Source organism: Odocoileus virginianus, chromosome 3, assembly GCF_023699985.2.
Source record: "Odocoileus virginianus isolate 20LAN1187 ecotype Illinois chromosome 3, Ovbor_1.2, whole genome shotgun sequence".
NCBI classification, from domain to species: Eukaryota; Metazoa; Chordata; class Mammalia; order Artiodactyla; family Cervidae; genus Odocoileus; species Odocoileus virginianus.
In genome coordinates, this window is record NC_069676.1 from 71,568,387 (window position 1) to 71,581,780 (window position 13,394).

Sequence of the window (13,394 nt, forward strand, 5' to 3'; positions counted from 1 at the left end):
TTCAAGATTCAGCTTAAAACTTACTTCTTCTTAGTGTCTTCCTTAATCCTTTATGCCAAATCCCATTAAAATATCACACAATTACCTCCACACTATATATAACTATAGGTTCCTTAACACATGTATTCTAACACTTCCCCCGCTCTGAAGTTATAGCTTTACTTGTGAAATCTCTTACTATAGCCTCTGGAAACTGACTATGCCACAATGCCTGGCAGAGTGGACTTTCAGTAAGTATGTATGGAATATGTTGAATTGAAATAAGTTAATTTAAGATTTAGTCCAACTTGGAAAAGTCAAAAATGTAAAGGGGAATTTTAGTCTATTTATTGATTTACTTAGAAGACTGATTTAGGTTTTAATAATTTACTACATTAAATCTCCTTCAGATTTTAAATCATATTATTGGCAAATGACATTTAAAAGACATAAAAGAGCTGTCACTGTATGTCTCATATAGGTATATGTTTTAATCCTTAGATCTCTCTTCTCTTTCTCTATAGTCACTGCAAGCAACCTTAACCAGACTATGTGTGTACTCAACTGCTTCAGTCATGTCTGATTCTTTGCAGCTCTACGAACTATAGCCCACCAGGCTCCTCTGTCCATGGGATTTTCCAGACAAGAATACTGGAGTGGGTTTCCATTTCCTCCTCCAGAGGATAATCCAGACCTGGGGATCAAACCTGTGTCTCCTGCATCTCCTGCATTGGCAGGAGTATTCTTTACTGCTGAACAACCACGGAAACCCCTTAATCATATTAATAACTACAGTCTAGACTGCTCATCTGAGCCCCAGATCCCTTTACTAAATTGCCTGTGTGATATTTCTTCTGCATTATCTCAGAAGACACCTCATATTCCACATTGCTCAGTTCACGCTCATCTCCTCAAAATACCTGGTCCTCTTCCAGTGCCCTTTTCTCAGTGAGTGGCAGTATCATCCCTCCAGTTCAGTAAATGAGAAATCTTATAGCCACTCAGGTTAGCTCTCTTTACTTACTCTTGTATCCAATCCTCTGACTCTCACCTTCTATATACATACTTTCTGGTCCAAGCTGCTTATTTGACCTACTCCAATAGCTTCCCAAATTAGTTCACTTAAATTTATTATTGTCCTGCTCTGACTCAAATGCATTAAGAATGATCTTTCCATTGCCAAGTTTGAACATTTCATTCCCTTGCTTAAAATTCTTTAATGTCAGCCTATCACCTTAGGCCTAAAACAAAACTAGAAAACCTCACCTACCCCAATGTGCCAAGTTCAGTTCTTACCTACTCCTCTAGCTTCACATTATACCACGTTCTCTATTGCTTTCTCTGCTCTGGTTTAGAGAGTGCTACTTAGGTGCTATAGATGCTTCTCTACCATAGACATTTATACATCTGTTTCTTCCACGTATAACATCATTTCCTCACCTTCTTTCCCTAGTTAAATGCCCTTATCTTTCAGATTTCTGGTCATTTTTTACTTCTTCAGGAAACAACCTGCTCTATCTAGTTAGGTGAAAATATTTCACTAACACATTTAATTCTCTTTTAACATTTCTCGTCATGCCTATGGTGCTACCTTTACATGCTTATTTGATTAATGATATCTGTTTCCTGGACCAGACTGGGCTCCATGAGAGCAGGGTCCATGTCCAGCATAATAATGGCTCAAGTAATCATACAATTCATGTTTGCTGAATGAAAAATAAATAAGTGAATGTATGCCAAGTACTGTGCTAAGAGCTTTAGCTGTTCAATAAATATTTGTCAAATAAATGAACTGTTCAGTAAGCTGGGTGTTTGGTAACACGGAAAACAACTAAGTATTGAACTTTCTCCCCCTCTTAAAAAATCTATTTCCATGATTTCTATGTAACCTTTCAAGATAAATTATTGTTATGACAATACTTAAGAACACCTAGTGCTATTATCTTATGAAATAACAATTCAGCAGATATTTGTGCACCCTACAAGTATGCTTTATGAGGTGAGAAAGAGCCTGAATATTTGAAGAAGTGAAAGAAAAGAAGGCAAGTACGTTAATATTGATGGTGTCCCCTCCTCAATCCCTTGCATCTACACATTTCCTGATATTTTTGAAGGTATTATTTATTATCTGTTCAATTTTTAATATAAGGAAACAAAATCCCAGAGAAAGTAAATATCTAGCCAATGTTGTACTACAACTGGGTAGTTATTTTGGAATGCTAGTCTATAACTTTCCCCCTCCCCACTTCTCTTTGGATCTTAATAATTTGATAGGCATAATTTGAATGGTACAATTATAATGTGTTTACCCAAACAAAATAATTTGATCCTTGGCAGTCAACTTTTTCAGTTTATATGTATGGCAGTTATTTTGTTTCATTATAACTCCATTAATAAATAGAAAGTAAGCTCTTGATGAGAGCATATTTGTATTTGTTTTTTTAAATATTTATTTCTCCCTGTTAGCATCTTCAACATAATTATATTTGGTTAATTTGTCTCCTTTTTTCCTCCGATCTAAACCAACAAAAATAATCTTTATTTACATTTAATATTCACATGTAGTGGGTTGAATAATGTCCCCCTCAAATTTATCTCTACTCAGAAATTCAGAATAAGATCTTACTTGGAAATCGGTTCTTTGAAGATGTACTTAGTTAAGGGTTGAAATAACATCATAATGGATTTTAGCATGTGTGTCCATATGTGCATGTATGCTCAGTCATATTGAACTCTTTGGGACCCCGTGGACTGTAGCCTGCCAGGCTCCTCTCTTGATTTCCCAGGCAAGAATAACTGGAGTGGGTTGCCATTTCCTTCTCCGGGAGATCTTCCTGAGCTAGGAATCGAACCTGCATCTCCAGTGTCTCCCTCATTGGCAGGCAAGTTCTTTACCAGCTGAGCTCCCAGGGAAGGTGGGCCTTAAATTTACTAACTGATGTCTTTAATAAAAACAGAAGAGAAAATATAGACAAAAAATGAAAGTGATATGAAAGAGGAGGCAGAGTTTAGGCTCATGTGTCTACAGACCAAGGAATGCCAAGGATTGCCAGCCAGCACCATGAAGTTGGAAAGAAATAAGGAAGGGTTTTTCTGAGGAGTATTCAGAAGGAATGTGGCCCTATTGACAACCTGACTTTGAATTTCTAGTTTCTATAGCAGTGAAAGAATACATTTCTGCTGTTTTAAGCCAGTCGGTTTGTACTAGCCTGTTATCACAACCTAAGGAAACTAACACAGTGTTCAGTTAGGTCGCTCAGTTGTGTCTGATTCTTTGTGACCCCATGAACTGCAGCATGCCAAGCTTCCCTGTCCATCACCAACTCCCAGAACCTGCTCAAACTCATGTCCATCAAGCTGGTGGTGCCATCCAGCCATCTCATCCTCTGTCGTCCCCTTCTCCTCCTGCCTTCAATCTTTCCCAGCATCAGGATCTTTTCCAAGGAGTCAGTTCTTCCCATCAGGTGGCCAAAGTATTGGAGTTTCAGCTTTAGCATCTGTCCTTCCAATGAATATTCAGGACTGATTTTCTTTAGGATGGACTGGTTGGATCTCCTTGCTGTGCAAGGGACTCTCAAAAGTCTTCTGTAACACCACAGTTCAAAAGCATCAGTTCCTTGGTGCTCAGCTTTCTTCACAGTCCAACTCTCACATCCATACATGACTACCAGAAAAACCATAGCTTTGACTAGACAGACCTTTGTTGGCAAAGTAATGTCTCTGCTTTCTAGTATGCTACCTAGGTTGGTCATAGCTTTGCTTCCAAGGAGTAACTGTCTTTTAATTTCATGGCTGCAGTCACTATCTGCAGTGATTTTGAAGTCCCCCAAAATAGTCTCTCACTGTTTCCATTGTTTCCCCATCTATTTGCCATGGAGTGATGGGACCAGATGCCATGATCTTAGTTTTCTGAATGTTGAGTTTTAAGCCAACTTTTTCACTCTCCTCTTTCACTTTCATCAAGAGGCCCTTTAGTTCCTCTTCACTTTCTGCCGTAAAGGTGGTTTCATCTGCATATCTGAGGTTATTGATATTTCTCCCAGCAATCTTGATTCCAGCTTGTGCTTCACCCAGCCCAGCATTTCTCATGATGTACTCTGCATATAAGTTAAATAAGCAGGGTGACAATATACAGCCTTGACGTACTCCTTTTCCTGTTTGGAACCAGTCTGTTGTTCCATGTCCAACTCTTAACTGTTGCTTCTTGACCTGCATACACATTTCTCAGGAGGCAGGTCAGGTGGTCTGGTATTCCCATCTCTTGAAAAATTTTCCAGTTTGTTGTGATCCACATAGTCAAAGGCTTTGGTATGGTCAATAAAGAAGAAGTAGATGTTTTTCTGGAACTCTTGCTTTTTTGATGATCCAACGGTTGTTGGCAATTTTATATCTGGTTCCTCTCCTTTTTCTAAATCCAGCTTCAACATCTGAAAGTTCATAGTTCACATACTGTTGAAGCCTGACTAGGAGAATTTTGAGCAGTACTATGCTAGCGTGTGAGATGAGTACAACTGTGTGGTAGTTTGAGCATTCTTTGGCATTGCCTTTCTTTAAGATTGGAATGAAAACTGACCTTTTCCAGTCCTGTGGCCACTGCTGAGTTTTCCAAAGTTGCTGATGTATTGAGTGCAGCACTTTCACAGCATCATCTTTTAGGATTTGAAATAGCTCAACTGGAATTCCATCACCTCCACTAGCTTTGTTTGTAGTGATGCTTCCTAAAGCCCACTTGACTTCACATTCCAGGATGTCTGGGTCTATGTGAGTGATCACACCATCATGTTTATCTGGGTCATGAAGATCTTTTTTGTACAGTTTTTCTGTGTATTCTTGCCACCTCTTCTTAATGTCTTCTGCTTCTGTTAGGTCCATACCATTTCTGTCCTTTATTGTGCCCATGTTTGCATGAAATGTTCCCTTGGTATTTCTAATTTTCTTGAAGAGATCTCTAGTCTTTCCCATTCTATTGTTTTCCTCTATTTCTTTGCATTGATCTCTGAGGAAGGCTTTCTTATCTCTCCCGGCTATTCTTTGGAACTCTGCATTCAAATGGGAATATCCTTCCTTTTCTCCTTTGCCTTTTGCTTCTCTTCTTTTCTCAGTTATTTGTAAGGCCCCCTCAGAAAATCATTTTGCCTTTTTGTATTTCTTTTTCTTGAGGATGGTCTTGATCCTTGCCTCCTGTACAATGTCATGAACCTCCATCCATAGTTCTTCAGGCACTCTGTCTATCAGAACTAATCCCTTGAATCCATTTGTCATTCCACTTATAATCATAAGCAATTTGACTTAGGTCATACCTGAATGGTCTGGTCTAGTGGTTTTCCGTCCTTTTTTTTTTTTTTTTCAATTTCAGTCTGAATTTGGCAATAAGGAGTTTGTGGTCTGAGCCAGTCAGCTCCTGGTATTGTTTTTGCTGACTCTATAGAGCTTCACCATCTTTGGCTGCAAAGAATATGATCAATCTGATTTTGGTGTTGACCATCTGGTGATGTCCATGTGTAGAGTCATCTCCTGTGCTGTTGGCAGAGGGCGTCTGCTATGCATTCTCTTGGCAAAACTCTGTTAGCTTTGCCTGCTTCATTTTGTACTCCAAGGCCAAACTTGCCTGTTACTCCAGGTATCTTTTGTCTTCCTACTTTTGCATTCCAGTCCCCTATAATGAAAAGGACATCTTTTTTGGGTGTTAGTTCCAGAAGTTCTTGTAGGTCTTCATAGAACAGTTCAATTTCAGCTTCCTCGGCATTAATGAAACTAACACGGTGTACTGAAAAACATTACTCCATTTCCCTTTAGGGGAGTGCTTAGCCGTGAGATGCCTCTTAGATATGATGTTCCTATGGACTCTCCCATCTCTGTCTTTCCAGGCGCTATGGGGAGCTGACTCATTGGTAATATTTTAGTAGCTTAAAAAGATGATGAGCTTGTTTCTTGGTGCCCACAGACTTTTAAATTGTGAAGGATCTAGGGGACAAAAGCACAAATCATTGCCTCTATACCTAGTCATCTATTCTAAGAATATAGAGAGGAGTGGGCTTCCCAGGTGGCAGTAGTGGGAAATAGCCCCCCCGCCAGTGCAGGAGACTCAGGAGATTTAGGTTCAGTCGCTGGGTCTGGAACCCTGAAGGAGGGCATAGCAACTCACGCCAGTATTTTTGCCTGGGAAATCCCATGGACAGAGGGAACCTGGTGGGCTACACAGTTGCAAAGAGTTGGAAAGGACTGAAGCAACTTAGCATGCAGACATGCATAGACAGGAATAAAAACACTAAAGTTACTTTTGAGAGCTGTTGCCTGCATGGCTGGGAAACTAGTTGTTTATGGGGGACAGGAGAGAAAAGTCGAGCAGGTTACTATGGAAGAGTTGATATGCATGCATTCACCCACTCTGCCAGTTGTCATTCAAGTCTGCCAGCTGAAACCGTTAAAAAAACTTCATAAAGGACTAATTATAAACCATCTCTGATATTTAGAAAAATCCCCTCTTGCTTCCTATTCCACACTTTGGTCATTTTGTTCTAGCTATGTCTGAAATTTATCCTCTCAATTAAGCAAAGATAAGGAAGGATGACTTCTTTGAAAATCCAAACCTATAAATTTTAGGAGGAGAAAACACTGGCCCGAAGGTAAATCCATCAAACCTCTACGTGATACAGACTGAGTGTGTGCAGAGTGGACGATGTGCTGATCGTGCTTCAGAAGATACAGATCATTAAAACTCCTTCCCGGTGCCTGTAGCTGGGTTGTTTATTACAAAAGTAAGAATCACTAACGTGTCCTCCTTGCTAGACCCATAAATCTGAAACCTCTGCTTGTAAGAACTGTGATTTGACAACTGCGATACCATAGCTCCCCCTGCTGGTCCAATTCAGATTGTCAGCTGCCTCTGGCAAACCATTTTTTCTATTTCTTCCATTGCCTCGTCCTCGGACGAGTTTCTGTTATCTAGGTATCGATTTGTTTCTTCTTAATTCTTCATCTCATCTTTCTGTGCTATTTACTTACCAAAGAGCCATTTTTAAATAAATCTGTTTTTAAATAATTCTCTAGTTGATATCTTCCACACTGAGGTGGTCCCTGGAATGACTCTGCTTTTCTTTTAAGATGATTTCAGCCACGCTGCGGCTGCTACATCGCTAGCACACCTTAAATCTTCTATCTCCTTCTTTGGAAATGCAGTTTCTACTTGCACAGACCCTTTGTACAAACTTCTCTGCATGCTCACACAATAGTTGAATATATATTGGAAACAAAAGAAAAGTGCATCAAAACCAAAGTGTCACTGGTTTTAGAAAACAGCCATTGAACAGAATCAAAGCACTTGCAAATTCATCCTCTTTCCAAATTAACACTCTGTGGAAATTAGGAGGTCAATGACTATTTTTTTAATAAAGTATTTTTTATGACCATATAGGGAAAGCTTTTCTTGTTTTGAGGCAAAACTCTCACCTTGAACAAAAGAACTTAGATATATACATTTAATTTATGACTTGAGGTATATTCTGACAGTTGCCTGAAACATGAGTTATGGGTAATTGCAGAATCCTGATAAATCAGATCTAGACCCTGAAGACATTTTCCTAGGTTAAAATAACGTATACACAGGGAATAAGGACCATGTGTATATTTTGACAGGAGTGGATAGAAGGCTAACTAGCTTTTAAGGAAGACAGGGAGGAAGGTGTTGTTTGGTATTTGTAACCATAAACTTCCATGTATGCCTTACTGGATTAGGAGCTACTGAAGACAGACATTGTCAGTAGTCCTCTCTGGTTTCAGCATGAACATAAAAGTCATTTGATGAATTTTGTGTGGTTTTTCAAAGAATGAATGCATGAGTGAATACCACCGGCCCGTAGTTGTCAATATCCTTCCTGTCTAAATTAATCTTGTAAGGCTCATTCAAACTAGAAGTTAGGGACTTCCCTGGTAGTCCAGTGGTTAGGTGTCTGCGCTTCCACCACAGGGGCAGCAGGTTTGATCCCTGGTCAGGGAACTAAGATGCCACATGCAGCACATGGTATGACGGGAAAAAATAAATGGACATCAAAGAAAAAGACTTCAATTATTAGCTTGCCACTGAATATTTATTTTGTTTATATTTTCTCAAACAGCAAGTGATGCCTTTGTAAAATATCCTACAATACAAATTTTATGGGATAGATATAATAAATGTTGCCAGATTCAGATATGTATATTAGATATTATTCAAATAAGTATATTAGATATTCTCGAAGTCAAAACCATAAAGTAAATCATATATAAAATATTTAATTTCCAAATTGTATGCTACAAATAAACCTTTTAAAGTTGATTAATAAATATTTATTAGCCAACCTCTGTGGCTTGTTTCTGTTGAGCAAACACAGTGCTGACATAATTTTCAAGAATCATAGGCCTCAACTGGTAATCCGGTAAACCCTGGGGCTACTGCTCTCAAAAATCTTGTAAAATAGTGTTTCCTGGATATCTCATTGCCTGGTATAGCATAATATGTGTGATCTGCTTAGGAGTAGGGTTAGGGTTAGGGTTAGGGTTAGGGTTTGAACCACAGGGTTCAAAGTCAGTGGCCAAAGAAGGCAGAGGAATGATAAAGCACAGGAATGCAAAGCCTATGAAGTGAGACAAGCCGCATTCACAACTGACACTAGGAGCCTCTTTGGGGTGACAGATACCTGGGACAGGCCTTTTATGCACATTTCAGGAAGGAGTGCAGTTAGTAGAAGATGGCCTTATGCGTGCATGCATGCTAAGTCGCTTCAGTTGTGTCCGACTCTTTGCAAACCTGTGGACCTTAGCCCACCAGGCTCCTCCGTCTGTGGGATTCTCTAGGCAAGAATCCTTGAGTGGGTTGCATGCCCTCCTCCAGGGCCTCCTCCTCACCCAGGAATTGAACCCATGTCTCTGACGTCTCCTGCAATGGGAAGTGGGTTCTTTACCCCTAGCACCACCTGGGAAGGCCCTGAACATGGCCTTATATGTACTTTCAATTTTTGTAGGTGGAGAATGTAAATTCTATCGTTACTTTGGCTCTCTGTCAAATTATAAAGCAATATATGCTGATTGTTAAAAGAAAAAATTCAAAATAACAATATATTCCTGTGCTCATCCATTATCAACCCTAGATGGAACTACTGTGAACAGTTCTGTACATTTAATTTCAGGTCATTTAAAACTACATCTAATAAGCTTAAGATGCATAGATTATTATGTAAAATAAAACTTCATAACTCTCTTCTTCCCTGTGTGTATGTGCGTGGAGACATATGGCTCATTTATTTATTTCAGATTTGCTTATTTATTCTTATTTTTTGGCTGTGGCGGGTCTTCGCTGCTGCACACACGCTTTCTCCAGTTGCGGCGAGCGGGCCCGCCCTTTGTTGTGATGCGCAGGCTTCTTGTTGCCGTGGCTTCTCTCTTTTGCAGAGCACAGGCTCTGGGTGTGCAGACTTCTGCACTTGCAGACTTGGGCTCAGCAGTGATGGCTCATGGGCTTAGCTGCATCATGGCATGTGGGAACTTCCCGGACCAGGGACCGAACCTGTGTCCCCTTCATCGCATGGTGGCTTGTTAACCACTGGACCACCAGGAAAGGCCCAACATGTGGTTTTAAAAACATAAGTGGGATTTTATGACATTGATATGAATATCCTGATAGAATTAAGTGACCACTCTTAGAGACTTACAAAAAAAGACAACACTACTAACTACAGGGGACAAAAAGAAAACTTAGAAGACTATGTATTTATATGACTAATGCATTTGTGTATAAAGAGGGAGCAGATGGGCAAAAATTCAAATAATTTATTTTCAGTATGCATGAAAAAGAGTTAAACTCCCAAGTAAGAGTAAATTTAAACTGTGTAGCATAACTCTGTTGGGTTTATCTATATTTTGTCTATTTTATTCTAGTATTATACTTTGTACACCACACACACATATATTCAATACTATAACTTTAGTCATTCTTGACTTTATCTTTCACAAGTTGAATAATTCTTTAACATATTATTAGATTCAAAGAACCCCACCTAATGATTACTGTCAGCATTCCAATTCCTAGTGTGACACAATCTAGGACATTCTCACCCGTCATAGAATGTTGCCCTGGCAGAGTTTCTTCTTATCTGTATATGCTCGCATCATAATTATGCCAGCGTTTCCTCTGTTAGTATTTTGCAGGATATTCTTCCTGAGGATGTTAACAGAGCCATGGGGTGGGGATGGAATGTTCCATGTAAAATGGGTGAAACAAAATTTCAAAGATTTCAGAAATTTTGATGCTCTGTAAGATACTAATGTGTGCTATGCCTGCATGCCAAAGGAAGATATCGAATGCTTATTTTCCAAATGAATTTCTTCAAGGAACCTTATTTTGAGCAGTGGACCTGTTTATGTCTTCTAGAACTAGTATTTGACAGAATCTAGTTTTGGAAATGGCAACCCACTCCAGTACCCTTGCCTGGAGAACCCCATGGAAGGAGATCCTGGTAGGCAGCAGCTCAGGGGGGTCACTGAGAGTCAGACACGACTCAGCAGCTTCACTTTCACTTTTCACTCTCATGCATTGGAGAAGGAAATGGCAACCCACTCCAGGGTTCTTGCCTGGAGAATCCCAGGGACAGGAGAGCCTAGTGGGCTGCTGTTTGTGGGGTCACACAGAGTCGGACACGACTGAAGCGACTTAGCAGCAGCAGCAGCAGTTTTGGAAATATTTTAGTTTTAATAATGTATAGCATGTCACGCTGTTAAGTTTGGGGTCATCAATTTAAGCATATTCTGGGAAAACTCACGCTGAAACATTTTTTCAAAAGAGGTGAAGAAAGCCCAGTAATTCCTGCATTTGCAAAATAAGTCCATCTTTAACTTGTACTCTTAAAATAATAGTATATTAAAGTGCCAGTAATTTTTCTCTTAATTACATGGAGACAAACAGAAGTTGCGAGATTCCAAAAGGTAATTTGGCAAGAATGATGATGGTCTCTGTTGTACAAAGTTTATGTCTATCTTTCTGAAACAAAATATCTTTTGTATCATTGCCTTACAGCAAAATGATTAATATTCTGTACTTCATCTTAGCAGAGCTATTTCTTCTAAGATCGTTTTACTTTCAAGAGAAAAGTTACAGCCTACCCTAGGTTTACTCTTTTGAATCTATTCTGTTCATCATTGTTACAAAACATTCATATTTTCATAATATATATAGCATCAGATAGTTCTTTAAATATTTTGGAGCATTTTTATTTAGTAGTTTTCCTTCTAGAACTGTTTGTTAAGTAAAGGTGTTTTTACACCCTTGTCAGTGATTACTCAAAACAGAGACTCTCAACTGGCAGCAAATCTACTTAGAAGTGAAACACATTGATAGTATAATCGAAGAAATATATTCCAATGGACAATATTTTTGCATCATGAATTGATTTGAAATTGAATAGTTTATATTAAGCGTAAAATAGTGAGGAAGATGGATCCTTTTGACTGCTACCTTATAAAAGTTAAATATAACCCTTTCTCTAATAAAGTTGTAATGCTCACTATTTTGCACAGCTGCATTCTAGAGTAATAAAAATGGCTTCTGCAAAGAGAAGAAAATGGATTCCCTTTATTTTGATAGTAAATAAATGAATGAATGTGGGGAAAGCAAAATTGATTATTATTCTGATTTTCTTTATTATTTAACTTGTTAAATGACAAAAATCAACCAAGTAAACTTAAGGATCAAATTCGTTTTATTAAATAATTCATGAATTGGCCAGCATCCCATCTAGCAAACAAAAGGAGCTCTACCTACTGAGCAGAAGAAGAGGAAATGTTTTTAAACGTGGAACGGGGACAGTAAAAGAAAATAATCAGCAAAGAATGCATTGTTTTAGGCAAGGTTGGCTTCTGAAAGGGAAGGGATTATTAGGCAGAATACCTCACTTAGTGCTATCCAGGTAATTCTGGGTGATTAGTTAAAGGTTCCTGGAATTGGAGGTTTGAAATTGCAATTAGGTTAGGTATTAATTCTTGAATTGGTGACATTGGCTTAGCACAAGTGACTCTACTTTGGACTCTGTAGTCTCTTTTTTTAAAATGTCTGCCTTTTTTTTAATCAGACTCTCAGCTTAATAGAAAAATGTGGTCAAAATTTAAAGTATTAGCATTGAAACATGTATATTATCTAGGGTGAAACAGATAACCAGCCCAGGTTGGGTACATGAGACAAGTGCTCGGGCCTGGTGCACTGGGAAGACCCAGAGGGATCGGGTGGAGAGGGAGGTGGGAGGGGGGACTGGGATGGGGAATACATGTAAATCCATGGCTAATTCATTTCAATGTATAACAAAAACTACTGTAATGATGTAAAGTAATTAGCCTCCAACTAATAAAAAAAAAATTAAAAAAAAAATTTGAAGTATTGGTTCGCAGGTGGCACTAGTGGTAAAGAATCCACCTGCCAATGCAGGAGATGCAGGTTCAATCCCTGGGTTGGGAAGATCTCCTGGAGGAGGAAATGGCAGCCCACTCCGGTATTCTTGCCTATGAAATCTCATGGACAGAGGAGCCTGGCAGGCTACAGTCCATGGGGTCACAAAGAGTCAGACACGACTTAGCAGCTGAGCATGTACACAGTGCAACTCCCCGCCTCCGTTTTGTAGTTCTCACTGCTTTTGTTGATCCTGTGTGGTATTCACAGGTCATCACATTATTTGTTTATTTGTTCTTTGCTTAAGCTCTGTGATATCTGTAGGCATCTACTTCAGGTTCACAGTTTTTCAACTGGTCATTTTCTTCAGGTTTCTAGGACCCAAACCAATTAAAATCAAATAAGTCAAAGAAAGACCCCATATGGAGAGTCATATGAAGCCAAGTAGCTTCAATTACATTTCAATTCCCCCAGAAGAGTTAATCCAAGGGTACCAGTTGGTGCTGGCCATAGCCCTGAACCTCTCTGCTCAGCCAGAAGATAATCAAGTGCTATCCTATTATCAAGAACAACTTTGACCAGAGATGATAGGATTTGGGATTTTGGTGGTGGGCAGCTATTACCTTAGCAGCAGATTCTACATTATTCCCAAAGTTCAGGATAGGTCCCCAGTCATATTCTTGTTTACATTTATTCCTAACCAGAGAAGAATGTCCCAATAAAGGAAGCAAGTCCTGAATCATGAACAGCTCCTGGTAAGTCCTTTCTAATTTAATGATATAAATTTAGGGGAGTTGACCAATGAGTTGTCTTAGTTGGTTTGTGGAAAGTTAAGGGCACAGTTAGATAACCTAAGAGGCAATGTCCAGTTATATGCCATTCATCTAGGCATTCATAGACCCAGAGAGAATAATAACTACTTCAGGCAAAGGTAAGTCACGTCAGGGAACAAACCACTTTTCTTAAGGTGGGGAAATGGATCTATTGCAAGGATTGTTACATTTGC